Raw genomic sequence first — 22259 nt, 5'->3', positions numbered from 1 at the left:
AGAGCAGCCCCGTCACTGACTGCAGGCAGCACACAAACACACAAACACACAAACTAAATCACACTCTGAAATGCACTCTCTCTTCTTCTCATCGTTATTCAATCATTACACACTTTCTCAAAAATCACATTACTCAGTAGCACAGCTGAGGTTGCACACTTGAATGTGTGCTGCATTGTCTCATCAACTGTTTCACATTTTACCTCTCCAGTATTTTTTTTTAGATTTTTGTCAATATTTTGTAAAAAAAAAAAGTATGTTTTTTGATACAACATATGTAACATAAGAAGAACTTTAATGAACATTTCAAGACCATCAGTGGAGTACTGTATTTGTACTGATTTAATGCTTTAATATAGCTTATTAGATATGTCAGGTATCTGAGAAATATGTAAATAAAAGATGGTTCCAATGTTTGAAAAAAAATGTTTCACTTATCTTTCTGAAGCAGGCACTAAATAAAATTCCTATATCATTTTAAGCTCCCTTGGCAGTGTGACAGCACATTTCTACTGGCCACTTAGTAAAATGATATACACTATATCATAGGTACCTGACAGTAGAAGAAGAACAAACTACTGGTTGTCACCTAATATAAATGTATCCATTACTATATGCATCCAAAGCAGGTATTATGTTATTATTATTATTATTATTGTTGTTGTTGTTGTTGTTGTTGTTGTTATTAGTCATCATAATAATAATAATTATTATTGTTATTATTATTATTTGGTCTTAAATAATAATACAATATATGTATAGATATCATAGAGTCACATAGAAGGGTCTGGCACCTTACTGTAAATGCTCTGTCAAAGATTCTAACTATGAATGATATCAAAGTCCATTTGACGTAATTTATTAAGCATTTAAGGGTATTAAAAAGTGCATAACTGAGCAGATCGGGGGATGATTGATATTTGTTTCTCTGAAGTGCCTTATATCTCAGCTCACAAAGTAGATTTATGAAGCCTAAATACTGGGAGGGAGAGTTTAATCCCTCTCTCTCTATCTATTTATCTATCTATCTATCTCCTTCTATCACTTTCTCTCTCTCTCTCTCTCTTTCTCTGGCTAGTTCTCTTTCATCACAAAATGTTCCGTTGATGCAGGTTCAGACTCGGGTATTGTGGAGCTTCATGCAGAGTTGTCCCGTGTGTATGAGACAATCACTGACTATTAAAGGACTGCTGGCAAGAGATAGTGTGTGATCATTTGTTTCTTTGTGTGTGTGTGTGTGTGTGTGTGTGTGTGTGTGTGTGTAGATACAATGTGAAATCCATCAGTGGGAGAAAACCCGCCTGCAGGCCTTTTGAGGCTTTTGTGAGTTTGCACCTTCAGAAAAAAACTGGCAGAGCAAACTTAATCCTGCTCCTACAGGGCAAGAGGAGGCCTGACAAACAAGAAAGAGAGAAAGAAATAGGAGCGGAGGGAGGAAAGCCAGAATTTCTCATATCAGGGATTTTGGGTTAAACAAGTCATATCACACAAGATAAAAATGCTCCACAGTTCCTTTGCCTTTGCTCACACTTGCTCTATAAGCATTAGACAAACAATTTAAAACCTTGCTGATATTGTTGGCTGTGAAGTTTTAGTTTTAGTAGCAGCATTAGTGTCAATATCAGTTCAGTCAGGGACATCATTTAACCATTTATTGCAACAAATGGAAATGATGACTTGACTTGGTTGACTTGGTTTGACTTGGCGTTGATAGCTCTCCACTTTAGATCCCTGGATTAACCAAGCAGCATGCTAATCCAAACAGGGAGTGCAATGCCAGAAACACCCATACAAGACATAAAAGAAACGTTCACTTCTAGGCCTGTGAGACTCTGATCTAGAAAGGTGAATGCTGTGGTGGTGGCAGCATTAGTGTCCTGCATCCACTAACACAAGGCAGGCATCATTTGGTCAGCTGTTTACCACTTCTGATTGAAATAGCTCAAGAGCATTCTTTCTTTTTTTAAGTTAAATTATGGTCCCTAAAAGATTCATAGATTCTGTATCTTAAAGCCTTAGTCGGTAACTTGGTGTGATTTGTTGTTGTTGATGATGATATCATTCAGCCTCTGTGTAGTATTCATGAAGAAAATTGGTGTAACATTATTTGTATGCTGCATCCATCATCTAAAAATAGGCTCTGTCAAGCAATACTATCAGACCAGCAGCAGGTGGGCGTAAGCATTTATCCACCGCTGAATTACCTTGCAGCTATGTCACTTTACTAATGCAGTTTTGTTGTTTCCTCTATCTGTCTTGTGAAGCTGATAGGCTTTATAATTTGTGAACACATTTGACAATGATTTATATTTAAAGGCGACATAGACCGGAAGCTCCAATTACCGCTGAGTTTGTGTGTGTATCTGCGTCATTACCTCGTTTATGAAACCCTAAAGTTTCAGAACAAACAGTTCAGCCACTGCTGAGAAAATAGGGTTTTATTGTTTTCCTGGGCTCTGCGAAGCGGATCGGCACTTCCGTATGTTGATGTTGTCATCAGAAAACCTCACCACTCCTCTCAACACCGTAGCTCCTCCTGGTGCGGCACTAGTCTGGGCACATCCGGTTGTGTACATTCAACCGCAGAAGAAGAAGAACTACTCTCGTTGTAGCAGCTGAGATGCAGAGCATCCACCGTGCCAGAGGGGGAGCTGTGTATCTGAGAGCTGGCCTACCAATTACGTCACCTCCAGGTACCTGGCCAATCACAGGACAGTGGGAAAGCTCTCATTGGCTGGCCAATCACAACACAGTCCATGTTCTGGGGGTGTGATTTTGGTCTGAAACAAGAGTGTCAGTGAGGAGATATTTACATCGGCTCGTTTGAAGCGACTAGGAGGTTTTTAACCATGAAAACAAGTTAATATATCTAAGTAGACCTTTCATAACTAACATATATGTGCGATACAAGCATTCGATGTCACCTTTAATAGTTGATATATTTATATGTGCTACTGTTTTAAAGGCTGGGAGCTTTGTATAGATATTGACATGGACGTTGACAAAACGTACTATCAAATGGTGTGCAGAGAAGCTTTATTAATAAATTAGAGTAAAAGGTTGTTTGTCTCTATTGGCGTTTTTTCACCGAGTACTTTTTTTCTATTCTATTAGGAATAGTACGAAAATAACCAGCCCAACTGTTACATTTGGTAATGGTACAGTAACAGTACAGGTGGAGCTAGACCTGTGACACTCAGCTGAATGGGGCGACAGAAAAGTGTTGCTTCCTTGTGAGCGGTGTTTCTTCAATGCCCACTGACTATTCTCATATAAAGCTGCTGGATGTCCTCCATTGTTTGGGATTATGTCATGTTCGATGTCGTTATGCGTTGTCGGCGTACCGGTGCAACGTCACACTATGTATCTCGCCGATGTGGCCATCAGGCACAGCCCACACCCCACCTACCAAGTAAAGGTATTGTTCTCAGTCAAAACGCAAGTCTGACCCAGGGCTTTACCGTTCCAAACCGTACCGTACACCAGAGCTGTAGACAAGGCCCGAGCCTGACAGAATTCAGCCCAAACCCGACAAGTACATTTTGATTGACAGCTTTTTAAAAGCCCGACCCGTTTATTCAAATTCACAGCTCTTTTGCCTTTTGTCAAGAATGAGTCATTTATACATTTACATAGGCCACTTGGAAGTTGGAACAAAGACGTAAAATAAGTCCTCTGTTAACATCTGAAATTCTCAGCACTCTAAATAGGCCTAGGAGGAGAAGTGGGTTCGACTCCGGAGAGCTCTGGGTCTCGACTCTCTCTCTCTGGTGCACCTGCAGCCCTGGCTTGCAGAAGAGTGCAGAGATGAGCATGTACGGCATTCCTGTCTGAGTGTGACAACATTCTCACCTCGTTAAAATTTGGCCAGAGGAATGTTGCGATCTTGTGGAGGTCTTTGTGCCTTGCTGAGGAGAGTCCTGCTGTGCTTCATAGAACGGCTTCAGAAAGTCTATCAAAAATCCCAGTGTGTCCGGTGCATCCTCAGCATCCACTTTCGCATCTTTCCCGCGTTTCTCTCTCAACTAATAAGAACTACATGGACCCCAGCTATACTACGTTTTAATTAGTGCTAATAAGTAAATCACTCTAAACTGAGATAGTGAACAACTTTAATATCATGTTAGCGTTGTCACTGAAGGCCAGCTAGCATGCTGATATTTAGTTCAAGGCAGCACTTCGCGTTTAACTCTCAGTCTTGTTATTCCACAGGTCCTGCGGGCCTGCTCAGTTTCACATTTCCTGTATGACACTGATATGACACAGATGTGTATGAAGTGCAAATGAATTCACCAGTTTTGCCGAAAGAGATTATAGTGTTTGAACACATGTTAACATTGACAGTGATCTGTTTATCTTTGAGCCAATGTTGAAAACGTACATGTATCTAACATCTGTCACAGATGTTGCAGCCGGTGAGAACTGACGAGCTGTTTTATTCATTGTCATCCACTCAGCTTCCATTTTTACATGCATGTGACTGCTGCATGATAGAGTGAGTAATAACTCAAGAAAGGGTAATGAGTAATAATATAGCGTTTATTGAAATCACAGGTCTTTTTGTAATCGCACTTATGAATCCACAAATTGTAATCAACAGACGAGAGAGGTAGGTGGCAAGAGGAATTACTGCCAAAGTGTTTATATTCTTAAAGTGATTATACAAGTCCTTAGAAGCTCTGCAGTGAGACATATTCAATATGTACAGTATACGTTAGAAACATTTAAACTTCCATCCAACAATCCATCGGTTAGAGATAAACATTTAATTCTGGGATAGGTTAGTTCAACAAGGATTCACCTCAGATTGCATTCATGCGTGTTTTGAACTATGTTAAAAGTGATTTGCATAAGACTGTACAGTCCTCAGACTGAGGCTCAACACATAATAGTTCACATTGAAGCCTTTTACATAGTACCAACTTACTATTAACCACTAATAGGCACTCTTATATGATCCAAAACAAACACAAAGGCCAAAGACCATAATAAATCATACATGCTAATTTAACAGAGCAGACAGAGGCAGAGGAGAAGGGGGAGAGACCACAAGTTAGCCAGTTGGAAGGCAGAGCCTGTGTAGTTGCTCTTGCTTCACCACTGAGGCCAATTTGCAGACGTTCATTTCCTCCAATCTGTCTGGGTGCGTGGAGAGAGACCAGGGGCAGCAGGAGTGGACAGGATGTGAGAAGTAGCAAAGAGAACAGGGCTAAATCAGACTATTGGGCATTGGAGACCACAGAGCAACTAGCTGTGTCCCTTTCCAACAATAGGATCTATTAGGCTCTCCTCTATGTCCTCTGCATGGCCCCAGAGCAAAATAACATCTTCATACTGCAACTAACTCCATGCTGACAGAGCTGGGATTTGCATTCATGCTCAGCTAGCAGCACCCTTATGCTCTGAGGGTAAACTTTCTTAAAGCTTAGTTGTGCTTTGTTTTGTCCACACTTCAAAGGCCAGTCACCTGAGAGACTTTGTTAGATGTGTTGACCCACTCCACTGGTTCAAACACAGAGGGTGATAATGCACATTTCATCTACCTCTAGGAATCCACCATAACATATGAAGTGAAGATTCTGGTTCGGAGTGATTCCTGAGAAACATCACATTTGTATATGTTGCTTGGCATGAAGGCAAAGGTAGAGAGGTACATCCAAACATGGTGACAGAAATATAGAACTCTACTGTGCACGGGTTGTGTTGTGCATTGGATGTTTCCTTCCATTTTGCTGTGTAACACTGTAATAACAATAATAATGTCATGTTGCACATGTTTCAAATCAAATAATTTGGATGCTTTCAGACTTCTGAATTGAGTTTGTGCTTTACATAGTTGTGTGTTGAATATTTCACAACTTTAATTGTGTAACACAACCCAAGTCATTTAAGAGCATGAATCCAAGGACATCATTTACATTTGAACAGGAAACTAACCACAAATGGAAAAATCTCTTTCAACATTTAAATTTTCTTGACAACTGCAACTCTGAGTGATTGTAAATCCTGGCAGGTATAGCCTATTACTAATGATCCAAGAAACTGTAATGTTGTCTGTGAAGTGTTTTTTGGATGAGTGGTTCTATATAGAGCTTCAAATAATACTTTTTTGCATCCTTCATGAAGAAAAGAAAACGCGACTAAATTACAAGAGCTGTGGCGCACCAAGACAATAAATATGGTTCCCACATTCAATTCAAGACTTTTTAAATGCCATTTGGAATGACCAACTTCAAGAATGGAAAAGCAATCATCAAAATATATGATTTTTTTGTTCTGGTGAAAAAGTTAAAATATCTATCACTGTTGTCCCTGGTGTCAGTATTGAGTTTGGGGTGAAGATGTGAGTAAAACAGAACTCAGAAGTAACTAGTGTTTGCTGACAGGCTGATTTAGCAGCTTTCTGTTTTGGGCTGTGTATGTGGGACTCCACTGTCGTAATTCTCATCGTGCAGAGTTTGAAACACTTCTTGCATAAAATACACTGTGTCTCATACACATTGTCTGGTAGTCGTGTAGTGGTTCCAGAATTTTAAAAGATGTATTAAAGACATTTTAAAACCAATTAAGGCCTTGTCTTTCGATGAATGAATTCCATGCCTTCAAGGATCTGCAGGAACCCTGATGGCTTGTGATGGTAAACAATTACCATGACATTATTGGAGTGGAGCTGAGTTGCTGTCTTGAGCTCAAACAAATAAGACAGAGCACATAGACTACAGTCCTTGGGCACGTTTTGAAAAGTTACTGCACTAATTGGATTAATTTTGAATGAATGTTGAAGGAGGGGAAAAGAGACCACTTGGAATCCACACAATTCTCTTGTAAAATGTCTTGCAACAAAACAACTTTGATTGCTCTTCTTTTTACTCTGCGTCTAACAAACAAACTCGACAACTCTCACCAAGATCCCTTGTCAAACATCAGATAACATCTGTTTTTTGTTTGCAGTGTGAGTAAATACAATCCCCATTCACTCCCGTATCAAATGATTCTGCAATAAATATGGGTTTTTATTGACTCTAGCTCCACTTGGCAGTAATGTAAATGTGACACATGGGGAAATGCTCTAATATTGTCTTCTACTAGTACATTTTCTAAGTCTAGTCATTGAATCTTCCCCTTTTACAGCAAGGTTGTGATGTTGAATGCATCCATTGAAGGAAAAACAGAGAAACGCACAATTCTCTATACACTCAGTGGGATAGGAGAGGAGTCAATCACTTATTTTTGGCAGTTTTACCAGTTGTTGTTTTTTTAATTTTGGTGCCAATGAGATATATCCACAACTTGAGCTGCAGTGGTACTGGTAGGAATACGTGGTTACCTTGAACATAAGCAGAGCATATTTCCATAGGAGAAAAAAGCCAACAGCAAATACAGGAGGAAAGGGAGTTTATAGCTTAGTGAGATGAGGATCTAGGGAGAAGCAATCAATAATTATCATTATTTTGATTTTTATTTTACCAGAGGATTGTGTGATTGTCTAATACTTTTTTTTTATACTCTGGGGACATGATCTCATTTGAGTTATCCTTAAATTCATTTCCCACTTTTTTTATTCCAATTTTGTTCCAATTTTTGGTATGTTGTTGACCAAGAGGAAACTGGGAAAGAAAGCAAGGCTTATAGGGAAGCAGTGTAACCATGGATGGTATCACTTGTGTCGCCATTACAATGTCCAATAACTTTTATCATTATAATGACAAGTTTAAGCCTACATGTTTTTGTGACATTTACATATACAGATGCCCCTGTTTGCTGTTTCATCAGCTTCATCTTCAGTTATAGACATACATTCTCATTTGAGGTGTGGCCATAAGAGGAATTTGCCAGAGGAATATTGATAGCAGTCATTATTCTAAAACATCACTTGTGTATCTGACATCATAACAGAGAACAGACTTTTCCTACATGATAAGTGTGGTTTATTTGTGGCATGTTTCATTAAACTTCTTTTGACATCCTCCATGTTTTAACACAGTGGCACAATTTATTTGTGGTGAAGAGGATATGTGTCTTGTGCTAACCTTGTGGTCACAGTAATGATATGTTTAGGAGGACGATGGCGCCAGACTGTTCAGTAGACCCCACTTATAATACGAGAACAGAATTGTTACAGTTAGGGGTTTTCAACAGACAGTGGCTTGAATAATAGCATGTGAAAGCAAGCAGTCAAAACAATGTTGTGAGCCAAAGTGCATGATTATGAATTTTTCACAAACTTAGAGCACCCAGTTGCAATATTAGACAGCATGGGCAGCGAGTAATTACTTTAACTATTCCTCTAAGGGATTTCACAGATTTCACAGTATCCAGAAACAGGCAGGGCTTCATGTTTCACTGAGCTGATACTCTTCACCCATGCGACCTTCTGACTGAGCGCCTCAGAGTTTCAGTGTTTAGCGTGTGGAGAGAAAGAGGTTCAAAGCTAAAACCTGGTTGGCCTGTGACCTCAACACCCACCCATTATCAGATCACTATCAAAGGTTATCTGTATGCAGTGTTGTAATGTAACAAAGTACAAATACATTATTACTTAACTTAAGCAGAAAATTAATGTGTCTGTGCTTTGTTATTTATATTTCCAGCAACTTTTACATTTACTCCACTACATTTCCCCTAACTATCTTTGTTACTCGTTTCTCCCAAATCAAATCAGAAGAAGAGTTGGTAAAGGTCTGTATTTATATAGCTATTTTCTTGAGCCGCTTCACACTACAGTTTTGTTCAAGGACACATATAGACGAGCTGAGCCAGGAAATAAACCCACAACCTCCAAATCGAATGACAACTTGCCCTACCACTGAGCTACCATGGCTCAATCCTACTCCTCACTTTTTTAATACTTTTATGTTTACTTCTAAAACTACATTTTATATCAGAAAATTACATTTGATACTAAATAACATTACATGTCATATACTTAAAGACTTTTACTTATGTCATATTAAAAAGGTGACTTCAACTTCTACTAAATCATTTTCTGGTAAGATATTTGTACTTTCTACTTAAGTATGCCTTATAGGTACTTCATACAAGACTGTCTCTGTGAAGATAGAGTTACTCTTCTTTCATATATGGAATGTAAACCTCTTTACCTATGAGATGGTAAAGTTTAGTTTAGTTTCTAGGTTTAGTTTATTAGGATCCCCATTAGCCATTAGACCAGGACATGGCTGTTCTTCCTGGGATCCACATTTAACACAGAAGAAACAATACAATACTGTGCAATAAATCCACAACACTATATAACAATACAGTAAATCAAAGTCATATAGAAAGGAAAATAACACAAAATGGTTCAAAAGGAATGTCTTCACTCATTTAAAAAGGGGACAAGATGATACAGCAGATTACAAGGGATCTCTGACAAACAGCATGCAATCAACTAAACAATAAGTCACTCAAATATCAAAATAAATGTGAACGATATTGTAAGCTTGTACAGAACATCAAAGGCAAAAATGGTTAGTCCCAAACAAGGTATATGTGCATACATGAGACAAATTTGAGCCTGTTTCTTAAAAGGAGCTCTTGATTTAAGTTTGAGGTTGTCTTTCATTTAAGATGAATTTTGACTCTAAGAAAGTTCAAAAAGAAAGGAGGAATTTAAAAAACCTTGATGTAAGGGTTTGACCAGCCTGTAGCTCTGCCTCAATCTCTCCACATCTACAACCTAAACACAAACACTGAAAATGCAGTTTCAGAATTATTTCACCTTATTCATTGATTATTTTATAGTCCCACTTTTAGAATGCAGCTGCAGTAAAGGGATTGTCATGACTCCCTAACATATTTTTCAACTTGTGAAGTATAGTGGGTGATAATCAGTGTGAAGTACTTGTTGTTTTGAGCCCAGCTCAGCACTCTGCAGTTCATTAGAGATGGTTTTGTTTTTGTTGTTTGCCCCTTATTTAAGTGTTGCCTAGGGACAAATTTGTTCCCTTTTGATTTATTACTGTGTAAAAACAGCACACTAGTTTAAAAGAGCCAGTTCATCCAGATAACCAAAAAAGGCTGAACTGCCTCTTAGTGAGGACAGATTGAATCCTTATGTAAATGAATATTGTTGATTGGATAAAAATTTAGACAGTGTGTATTAGGTCAATTTCAGTTTGAGATCCCATGCAGGTTAGAGTCATGTTTATAAATCACGTGGTGGTTTTGATTCATATGTCATTTCCAAGCACCCAAGATTGAACTCAAAATGTGTGATTTTGCTTTGGTTAAATGTGAGTCAAATGAATGGGATGAGAACAAACTGTCTCATAATAATGCACAGAGAATCAGAGACAAATGATCACTATTGGTTAAACAGTGTATACATCCAAGTGTGTATAAGCCTTTGTCCCCCTCCTTGTCAAAAAATATGTTTGCTTCACACCAGTTTCAGTAGCACAATTATCGATGTGGCCTTTTCTGTCTAACCTCTTCAGGCCAAGAGATGGAGCATGAAATGAATTCTGCAGCCAGCAGTCGCGCCAGCTGCATTTGGACTTTGCCAACACAATGGCTAGGGCCATTGCCAGGACGCTTATTTAGCTTTTCTATTAAGTTGTTTCTTTTAGTGTTTAAGGGCTACTGTCAGCATAAACTTCAGGTTATTGTGCCCGAGAGTATGTCTGAGTTTCAAGTTTCAGATTTTCCCACTATGCTCAGTTGTTGCCAAGCTAATTATAAGTAATACGAGTGCTTCTACATTTTTCTTAAGAGTAGCACTTTTCAAAAAAAAAAAACACTCAAAAGATATCTAGATCAGAGGGAATTTTAATTATATTTAATGATGTGGAATGACTCAAAAAATAAACCATATTCATCAGATTGATACATTTCCTTCTGTTATTCCCCCACTATAAATGACTCCAGAAATTCACTGTGTGGCTGAAAAGTACATTAAGACATTCACCACATACAATACCTTAAGTGATGTAAGTCGTCCAAATGTTATTAAATGTGGAACATCATGTAATAGTTAAACAATCCAAATGAATCTCTCTGTAGTAGAAGGTACCAGTAAAGTTGTCTCCTCCTTATTCATCTTCTCTTCCTCAACTATTACTCCAACAGTTGCTGAAGAGGAGACTTCAATGAGTTCAAGGAGTCCATTTGTACAACAGGTGCTGCCCATCATTCAACAGGTACAAGAACACACCTTCTCACTAAGCGGTACATGCCTACCACAGGTGTAAGACTTTTTACAAAGAGTAAAGAGTAAACAGGCCAGTCTTTTAGCCAGGAGACCAACATAAAAGACAGTTTGGAGGGTTTTGAGGCTGCTTTACTCTGTAGCCTATTGACACAGCTGCAGGCCCCACCTTCTGCCCATATTGCCTATAGAAAAGAAGCTAGCATGGAAGCCTGCATGTACCGCAATCTGTTATTTTCAGGGTTAAAAGAAAATCCAAATGGGCAGAAGACATGCACAAAAAGCCAGACAAAAACCCAACAAGCCTTTATAAGCCCCAAAGGATTCAAGGCTTTTGTAAGAAGAAAATTAGGATTTTCTGTGTACACATGCATGTCTGTACACATACATGCATACATCTTATTGTGGACTGTATGCATTTTGTTTTTAAGATTGTGTGTGATCTTTGTGTGAACTGTCATGCTCCAGCTGTGGTAGGGAAAGTGCGGCAGACTCAAAAAGAAGCCGCACACGATTACAAGTTCCATTCTGAGAGGCACAAAGAGAAGGCAGTGGTGGATGTGCCGTTAGAAAAGACATCTATTTAAAGTGAACTCCTGGGCACTTTACAGTGGACAGCCTGCTTTGTGTTTGTGACACACAATTGCCACATAATTACACCCAGTAAAGTGTCTGACCTGTCATTTTGTTGAGAAGTGAAAGGGCCAATTCTGTCACAGCGTTATCAACAATGGCAGAGAATTTAAATCAGAAGGGACAGAAAGCAGTTCAATCAAGCACTTATCATTTATGTTCGATTTCAAGGACACAGACACACACAACATGAAAAGATGCAAATAAAATCTGTTGGGGTTCAGTGACCTTGACTGCTTGGCTATGTCCACACTAAAATATTTTTCATCATGTCTTTCATCCACACCAAGTGGAATAAAAATTGAGCCTCTGCAGGAAACTAGTTTGCATATCAAACAAGTCAGTCTAAAATGGAGAAAGCAAAATCAAGGCCAGACAAACCCTGAATATGCACTTCCATGTGCTCTTAGTTTGACTAACAATGTACAATACAACATGCCACTACAACATTTGCCAACTTTTACCAACCAATGGCTGTTATTTACCTCACCAAAAACTCATTGTGATGCAGTTTTAAGGTCGGTTTAAACACACAAAAAAGTCCATATAATCATTTGCTGTAAAAATGGTCTCATAGTCCTTGTGTGTGTCTGAAACATGTTTTACCTCTGTTGTCAGGCACCTACACTAATCAACTATCAATCGAATATTTTATTCTTGCACCAAAAAAAAGTGGTCCCTGAGTTAAAGGAGACAGTTAACAGTCCATCCATTAATGCTGACTCTTCACCATACAAAAAAAGAGCATTAAGTTATGCTTACATTGAGTGTTACTCACAATACTCATGTGTATCACTGAGGTCTAACAACCACATATTTAACCCCCACTAAAACATCTGATCTTTGTTTACTTTGTAGCATTTTCCTTCTTTCCCTCCTTTTTTTTGACAGATTCAGGAGTGTTCTAGTTCATCAGTGGAGCTATGTGAAGACAAGAGCAGGGGTGTGTATCCTGTCACCCACGTGTGTACATAGTGATCATCACATAATTAAAGTGAAATCTAACTATTATTATCTGACAGAATATAAATTTTTTTTACGTGTTACCTTCAGCATCCACTGAAACCTCAAACGTATCTCTTGTTTATGACCGGATGAGGCTTTCCAATGTCCTTGTGTTTAGCCAAAGTATTTTTGTGTTAGATATTGTTAACATGATCTACACCTAATATTAACACCTAGCAGATTGAGAGAACACGGATTTGCCAAAAAAGAAATTACAAAGTTTCTAAAAATCAAATCAAAATCAAATTAAAAACACAGATATGTTGGGGACTAACATATACATAAATGTCATTGGTTCTGTTAAGTCATCCTCCTGAGGTTGATCACTGAAAAGTTCTCTATGCTGTTGTATTAATTACTTAAATGAATCTGAGGCTGTATCTGAGATATAACCAGGCCAAGTGACTCCTCCTGGGTACAGACCAGTGGAGGCAGGAACATTAAATGACCAGCTGTCCTGCAGTAAACGGGAGCTTTACGGCAACTCTGGCTTTCACAGCTGGATGTCAATATTTGGTCCCGTTCCTGTGGTCAGAGCTGTGACGCATTCAGCCAGAGTTGGATTTGTACTGCTCCCATTCACAGTCAGCCAGCAATGCACAAACAAAATACTCTTCTAATACCACTTACAATAGCAACACATAATGCCATGTTATATTATTGCTCCAAAACCATGAATCATCACGCTGCACTCATACGTACATGTTGCGTCAACTGACAATAACAATATCAACAAAAAGAGGAACACCCCTGCATTTTAATTTCACTTCTGGTGTGTGTGCCTGCATGCATGCACAAGATTATTAGAAACAATTTACCCTACTTTAAACTCTTAATCTTGCCCACAGAGATAATTCTGCCCACAAAGTCATATCAAAGCGTTTGGCCTCTGTTTCCACTTTAGTAGCTTTAAAAGAAAGCGTCACCCTGAACTTCCAAAGCTGCACCAGCTTCACCTTTTCCTCAACCCACACCTCAGTGCCCTCCCTCTGGATATGGAGCCTCAAAGCAGGGCCTTTTTGGTAGTAGCGGTGCCCCCGGCACTCTGAGTCATGGAAGATCTGATGGCTTTCTAATGAGGTTTTAAGACCTGATGCCAACAGGCCAGGTGTGTGAGTTTGAGTGGGTGGTTTATGTAGTGAGTGTACTTTGTGTTGGGAAGGAATGTGAACATGTGTGCCTGTGTGTAAACACATTCACACGATGCATTCACATAATGCACCTGCAGGAACAAGTGTGTGTTTGCTTGTGGGGATGCTGTTACATTCATATCTCAATCCCTAATGGTAGATCACCAGCACTGAAAGATGTTAAAAGCAATCATATTGGTGTGATCTTGTGTTTGTTTAAACTCATGTAAAAACCAACCAAATCCCAAGTGTAAAAAGACTGAGTGTTTTAACAGCTGAAAGATGCTTCAGCTAAGTTGATGTTAGTGAACCTGGATAGACGTGCTCGTGTCTGTACAGTGAACTGTAGCCAGGTGTCACCCAAGTGAAATCTGACCCCCACAGACATTCGACCTATGAAGAAACTCAAGTAGACAACAGCTCCAAAAATTGGAACAGATGTTTGGATCAAAATACTCAGTTTGCCAAGGAATAAAAAACAAAACACAATCATCACAACATCAGATTACCTGATAAACGTATGTTTTAAAAAGATTGTTTCTGCTTTTAAACACAACAAGGACAAGTTTGGATTGGGCCTAAATAATACCAGTTATGCGTTTGAGAATAAAAGCCCTTTTCATTGAGACTGAGGACAACATGTGGTCAAAACAGAGTCTCTGGGCTTCAAACAGCCCACGAAATGAGGCAAAGGCCTGCACCCATGTCAGCCTGTGTTTGATTTTGGCCACATGTAAACGAGTCCATTGTACATGGAGAGCATGGAGAGAGGAGAACATCCACAAAAATAAACCTCACACAGAAAAGCCCTATAGTTTAAAAGGCCACAGAACAGGCTGCTGGGCTCTGAACCACACCGCAGCAGAACGGACATACTGTGTGTGTGTGCGTATGTGTGTGTGTGTGTGTGTGTGTGTGGTTGGGTTCTCCTGCTCATTTTAATAAGGGTGTCTCAAGTTACATCATGGCAATGAAAAACATAAATATGGAGATAGGAAGAAGCAGAAAAATAACTTTAATTTAGCATGTTAGCAGCATTATAATGTTTAACCATTCTGGTGCTATAGTTTAGGTGGTCACAACTGCAATGTTAGCAATGGGCTATTTACGCATACAAAGGAGTACTATTAGTATCTATTTGGAGCTCCATTGACCTTATGGCCCAGTAGTCACTGTTGTTTATTTTCAAATTTATGTAACAAACAAAGATCCCACACAGTGTCTTACTTGCAATGATTTGCAACACTTTGGTACGAGGCCCACGTCAGGCAAATGGTTTGTGACAGTCCCATAATAAGGCTCAGAAGCTAAGACTGCAATGACTATGGTAAGTCTCTATGGCTTTGTCACAATTACGCCACATATAATCTTTTACACATTGAAAAAGTAATTAATAATTGCAAGTAATCAGTTAATAATTAAAGGGAAAAACTAATTAAGATTTCGGATTCTTCTCTGTAATTGCCGGCTGTCAGATTGTCTTTTTTATATTCCATTCAAATTTAGAAATATTGAAATTAAATGTTAAAAATGACAATAAATAAAAAATAAAAATAAATTAGGAAACATTTAAGGAAGTTTATTAGCAGAAGCTGAATATATTACTTATATATAAGTACATTTGTGAAATGGAATGTAACAGCAAATTCTGATTTTAATACGAACAAAAAATGTATTTGTGGACATTTATTATGTAAAATACCATCAAAATTCATATAAGTCCATTTTCTACAGCTTTATTCTCCATATGTGGGTTTCAGCCAACAGAGCAAAGGTTGGAATACACCCTGGATAGTGGACAGGTTGTCAGTCCATCGCAGGGCCAACACACAGAGACGAACAACTGAGGTTATTTGGCCAAATAACCTCATCCCCAATCTGTTTTTGGACTGTGGGAGAAAGTAAATAACCCGTAAATAACCCACACACACATGGGAAGAACATGCTAACTCCACACAGAAAGGCCCTCAGTTAAACCCTCTTGCTGTGAGACAACAGTGCCAGCCACTGCACACTGGTGTGGTCAAGTCAAAGATTCAAATTTTGTGAAATGCTGACACAACAGGCTGCCTGAAAATCAAGGAGTCAGTCTACAGACTAATGAAAGTAAATATTGTGTTATTTGTAGTACATGGGGAAGACTACTAATACCTAAGTTTCAATAAAGATAGCATTACTAACTGAGGGTCTGCCATTATGTGGAACATTTCAAGCCGCATGCCTAAGTTGCTGCTCAGGACAGGTTTAAAAAAGCCCTTTGCTGTGTATTTTTGTAAGAGAAAGACAGATGCTCAGGAAATTAATGAAATCCCATGTTAATCTCCGATTGGAATGTTCATATTGAAGGTGGTGGAGAGGGCAGGTCATATCTGTGTTACAAATAGCCACAATACACAGAGGCACACATTTCAACATCCATACTGAACTTGAATAACTACACATAAAAATAAAAATAACTTCCAACAGCTGTCTGGTCTTCTACATGGCGGCCTCTTCATGCAGCACACTGCTTTATTTATCAGCCAAAGTGATAAGCCAACAGCTGTTCTCCTGGCAGCCACACACACACACACAGACGCACACGTCCCCATGACTTCAGAGGACACTGCCTGATTTACATTCACTTCCTGGAAGACTTACTCTAACTTTAACCATAACTCCTATGTGCTCAACATAAACTTAACCTTACCCAAATTTAAAACATGTCTTAAGATTTGATCAGGATTACCCTTTTGTCCCCAGAATGGAAGATAAGTCCACCGAAATACTTGAGCTTGAATAAATTGACAAACACACATTGTGACAGCCATATGTTGCACAGGCCAAAAGGTGTCAGATACCAGTGGTGTCATAAACACAGAGAGCGAGCGGAACTTTTTGGCACTTGAGATGCTTCTACATACTTCCCCATACTTCCCAGTTCTATTCATACTAAAATTAAAATAAGGGCCTGTGTCCGTCTATGATACACATGCATTCCATGTATATCAAAAACTGTATTTTTAAAAAATGGATGTAGTCGTCTGAGTCCATTTTGAGACCAATCAGGAAGTGAAAATATATTGACGGCAACTCCGTTGGTTGCAAAACAAACTGTTTGAATGGAAAAATTGTGGAAAAATTTGCCTACTTCAAGCTTTATTTATAATGACAGTAAACATTGTCCTGGGAAGTTCATCATCTCAATCACTAGATTTTCTGTCTTCTTCAATTTTGTAAATTATGTTTGTCTATGAAGCCATAACAATCAGTTCAGCCACTGCTGAGAGAGCAGGGTTTTATTGTTTTCCTGAACTCTACAAAGCAGTAAGGCACTTCTGCTGACTAATTACGTCACTGGCGAATCTCACCACTCCTGTAAACAGCAGCACCTCATAGTCCGGGCACATCCGGTGACGTACTTTCAACCGTAGAAGAAACTACTCTCGTTGTAGCTGCTGAGCGTATCTGTTGAGAACATGTCAAAAAAGGTTCAGCGAGTGTTTGCTCTGTTCTGGGTTGTGATAAACAATACCAGACGCTCCACAAGCTCCCCGCCAATGAGCAAAGAAAAGCTCAGTGGATATCTTTCATATTTGATAGGAATATCCCTGCTACATTTCCCAAATACCTCCATGTATGCGGCAACCACTTCACGGAGGATTGTTACACAAACTTCGGGCAATATAAAGCAGGACACAGCACCAAACTTCACCTAAAGGAAGGAGCAGTGCCAACAATACGTATATTACAATATTTACAAACCGTAAAACGGTCTTTGTGTGCTTGTTCTGTCGTTTAGCATTAGCGATAGCCGGCTACAGGCTAAGCTACACGCGTTCGCTCGTGTTTCATTTGCATGTATGTGTGTTTATTATCTCCGTAACCACGACGTTATCCAAGCTACAGGCGTCCTGCAGCAGTCTTTGTGATAGAGGTGGTTCACTTGTCACAGTGTCTTCTGACTCTGGGTCAGACTCCGGATCAAAATCGTAAGGGATTATGGCGAGGGGTCGTGACGACGGCATTACTCAATGTTTTGATAATTGCTAGCAGTGCTAGAAGGGGAGCTGCAGGTCTGAGAGCTGACGTGCCAATCAAGTCACTTTCAGGTAACTAGCCAATCGCAAGACAGTGGGAAAGCTCTTGTTGGCTGGCCAATCAAAAGACAGTCCGTGTTCTGTGGGTGTGGTTTTGGTCTGAAATCGGCTCATTTCTGACATCGGCTGACATCGGCTCATTTGCAGCGATTAGGAGGTTTTTGACCATAAAACGACTTCATGTTTGTAAGTACACCTCCATATCTCACGTTTAAGTGAGATAGGACCATGCTATGGCCTCTTTAAGTATGACCCATCGGAATAGACACCAGTGTGATTGACAGCTTGTATCATCCAATAGGAGCCTGATTGCTTCTGATGCCTCTGAACTTCCAGTTCAAAACAGAGTTAAGCTCAGATGGGTGACGTTATGACTGGTTTGCCATTTGATGTGAACTCAATCTCACACTCCACTTTAGTGGAGGTGATTTCTCGCCAGGAGTTGGCCCCATTAGTATGTCCTTGCATTTTTTGAGCAATGGATTGTAGAAGTGTGGGTACCAGCCAGCCACTTCACATAATCTGTCTTTAAAGCAAGCCTCTAAGGTTGTCGTCATTTTCGTTGTAATTTTTTTTTACCAAAATTGGACTGGAAAGTGTTATGCTACATAGATCATGCACAGTCTGCATGCATGGTGGTCACAAAATGTTGGGGTGTTCTTGTATGTGCTGCACAGTACAAGAGCACATGGACATGGGCAGATGAAAACATTTATGTCACGAGAGAGAAAGAGTAAGAGGGGGAGAGAGGGAAGGACTCAAGTCTGTAACCTGAGTGAAAGCTCATGGTGCTGCCCAGACAGACTGTTGGCCCGCTCACATTAATCACAGGTTATAATTAAGAATCTCCATTTCCTCACCCAGAGACATGGTTGTGAGCTCAGAGGAGCTGCAGCTGTTCTGCACCCACTTTACAGACAGGAGGACTGGTCTACGTCCTGATCTCGGATCAGTCACTGTGAATGGAATCAAGGCCACATTTCACATCAAATGGTGGTCTCTGTATTTGGTGTCAGGGCATGTGGCCATTGATTGTAATGATCTAGTTGAGTCAGTTAAACATGTCAGAAGATGCATTTGAGTAAAGAATGAAAAGGAGAGATTTAAAAAAGAAAAAGTGCCTTGTTAAAAGCAACTTAAGACTGCATAACTCCATTTTTATAGAACTTTCAGGCATTTACACACTGTAACTGTCCATTTAAAGACATTACACTCTAGAGTGTAGAGAGGTTGTTCAACTGTTAAAACAATTATCTTCAACTTGCTCTCCAGTTCACAAATTTTAATTTCATTCCACCAGAATGTAGACTCAATTTGTCTAGTTTCATATAATGCGACTATACCAAAGCACAGTGACTTACACAATTTGAACTGCAACTCTCTGAATGAGATGAAAACCATCAAGTCTCTCCATAGAGCGCAATATAAACTGCCCTCTCTTACTTTTGGGCAAAAACATAAAAAGTCCTCCATTTCAAAACTGACATTTCTCAGTCTTTTTTGGCATAAATCAGGCTCTTCTGACACTCACAGTGAAGACATTTCTGAAATATCAACTGCAGTCTTTATTTTACAATAATAAGTTCAGAAGTTGTGTCAGTGGTGCTCTCTGCTCTGAGGTGTCATCCCTATTGCAACTACTAAATGCAGGTGCGCAATTTAGGACATTATGGATGTTAGGGCAGCTCGGCACACACTGGTGCTCTTAAAGGGGCACATTACATTTTCAGCCACCAGTGCAGTGACCATTGTTTCTGCCCAAAACAGACCTTATATGAGGTCAGGTGCAGGTGTGCTGCACCTTGCCTTGTTTCGACCAAGGCATTTCATTTTCACGATAACTGTAACAGCCCTAATTGATGTAGTCAGATTTTGGACATATTTCCTACTTTCAATCCCTTATTTTGCACTATTTTTCAACTTCTTTCTAAACATTCAGACATTGAATCAGAAACTTTAACTCATTATGTCAACTTCTCATACATACCAATTCAATGCAGCATGCCAGATATGCTTCAGCTTGGGTTTGGATCCTAGTGCAATTTCTTTGGAAATTGCCTTCTGCAGGTAATACAGTGTGATGCAATCAATGCTCCTAGGCCATGATTTGTTTGAGTTTGCAGTGAACATATACAAGACTCAAACTTCTCCATATAAATGAATTCTAGGACCTGTATTACTAAACCACACATGCTACTCCCATAAATCAGGGCTAAAGAAAAAGTGAAATTTTGGAATTTGCTCTTGCATTGTCTATTCATGAAGTATACTACCACAGACTTATATGGTGTCTATTGTACTCGACATTAAATCAGTCAACCTTTCAGTTGTCCCTAAAAGGTTATGTGTTATTTTGCAGCTCTATTTCTGCCACATGTATTGACATTAACCCTCCCATCTGATCTTGTATTTAGAGATCTAATCTTATGAATACAAACACTGAAAATGGCTCCTTGTCTTAATTGTTTTTCACTGGACTATCCCAGTTCTTTGTGCAAAGCATTGTCCAGTAAAATCCTCAACATCAAAATGGGAATAAGTAATGGTGGAGACCACTTTTACTGGGATGAAATAAAATATAGTCTGACAGATGCTACACAGGAGAGTGGACAGGAGGCGTGTGCTGAATGATGATGCTCTGTTTAGAGACAGGCGAGTTCACATCCCAACTAAAACTGCATCATAATTGGATATGGAGGTCTTAAATATATGTTCCGGTGTTAGGAGGAGAAACATTAATATGTAGATGGTGGAGGAGTGCACAACCTTGTGATTTAGTCATTTGTAGGGACAGAAATGTAGGTGGTATGCTTAAAATTAGAATCTTATATTAGAAATATCAGTGTATCAGTTCATTACAGCAGCCCCATGACAAACTCTACTGAATTGTCACATACATATTACTTTTTTATACTTTGAATTATATGAGGAAATATTTTGAACCATAGCCTACGTAAAAGCTGCCATAATGTCAGATTTAGAGCAAATTTTCTCTTTCTTTTTTTCTGCCAGTATAGTTGAATTAAGGGTTTTTAAACTTGTCTTTAATCTGAGAACATAATGTTTTCACTACAGATGTAGCCTATTAAGTTTGCTTATCACATCTGGATATGATTCCTTAACTGTAGTATACCATATATTATGCTGCTTGTATAAGGTAATAAAAGACTTTATTGGCACTGACTGTACAGTGTTTATGGCTATTGTTTATTGTATTTGTGTGATTTAAGTACAGCTCGATGGACCTATTGTAATCCTTAAATCTTTCATCATACTAACATATTTACTGGAACTTGTGATACTTAATGTCTGACTGAGTTTATGGGATTTAAAATATATTTGATCTTTTACAGTGTTTTCTGAGACTTCTTGTCTCTGATCGCTAGTGTGATCTCAGAGTATACATAACATAATAGTTTTAAACTGCTAGTATCACGACAATTCTCCTATTCCTTATTTTGCTCAATAGTTGCTTTATGTCTGATGGCATCATAATGACTTTCCTGTAGGAATTTGCACAGTTGCTCTGTATAAAGAGGTTCTGTTGACTTCTTGGACTAAACTGTGTGTATAAACTTGTGGCGTAATTCTTGTAATCCTAGGAAAACGGCCTGTGTGCATGTTATTTAGAAATTAATGGCATTTTAAGAATGACTATATTTGTTGAGTAACTTTTCTGTGAGCCTTTAGTGCTAAATGTTGACTGTGTAATAACCTGATCTCAGGGCCATTGCACTCCAGAGTGGAAACCAGCATTCTGACCACTGCTGTCATGGGACAAAGGGGCTTTCTTTTTCTTCTTCTTCAACCCACGTTGTGTAAAAAATGAAACAGAATAAAGGGGGGCAATGACTAAAAACAAACAAACAAACAAACAAACAACCAAAACAACTATTTTCAGGAAGGCATTGACAGTTTAGAGCCTGCTTGAATTGATCCTTTGATTTACTGACCACCAGCTCCTTTTAAAAGACTGTAATTTAATAAATGACACAGCCTGAGCACAGATTTGGGACGATACCATTTTTCAGAGATAGGGAGTTGACACCATGTATGGTGAAATAAAACCTGTAAGAACGACAAACTTTGTCAATATAGACTTAAATCGGTATTTCGAGTCATTGAGCACGATAACAATGCGACTCTTGTTGGTTGTTAACGCCAGGTTTATCGTGTATCCCCCGGCGATAGACGTAGTTTTATCCCCGTAGCAGACGTTTGGTACAACCCACAGCCTCTTTTGGTAGCTACAGCGGCCGTGGT

Source organism: Solea solea, chromosome 5 (genome assembly GCF_958295425.1).
Source record: "Solea solea chromosome 5, fSolSol10.1, whole genome shotgun sequence".
Classification (NCBI taxonomy): Eukaryota; Metazoa; Chordata; class Actinopteri; order Pleuronectiformes; family Soleidae; genus Solea; species Solea solea.
This window is presented reverse-complemented; position numbering follows the sequence as displayed.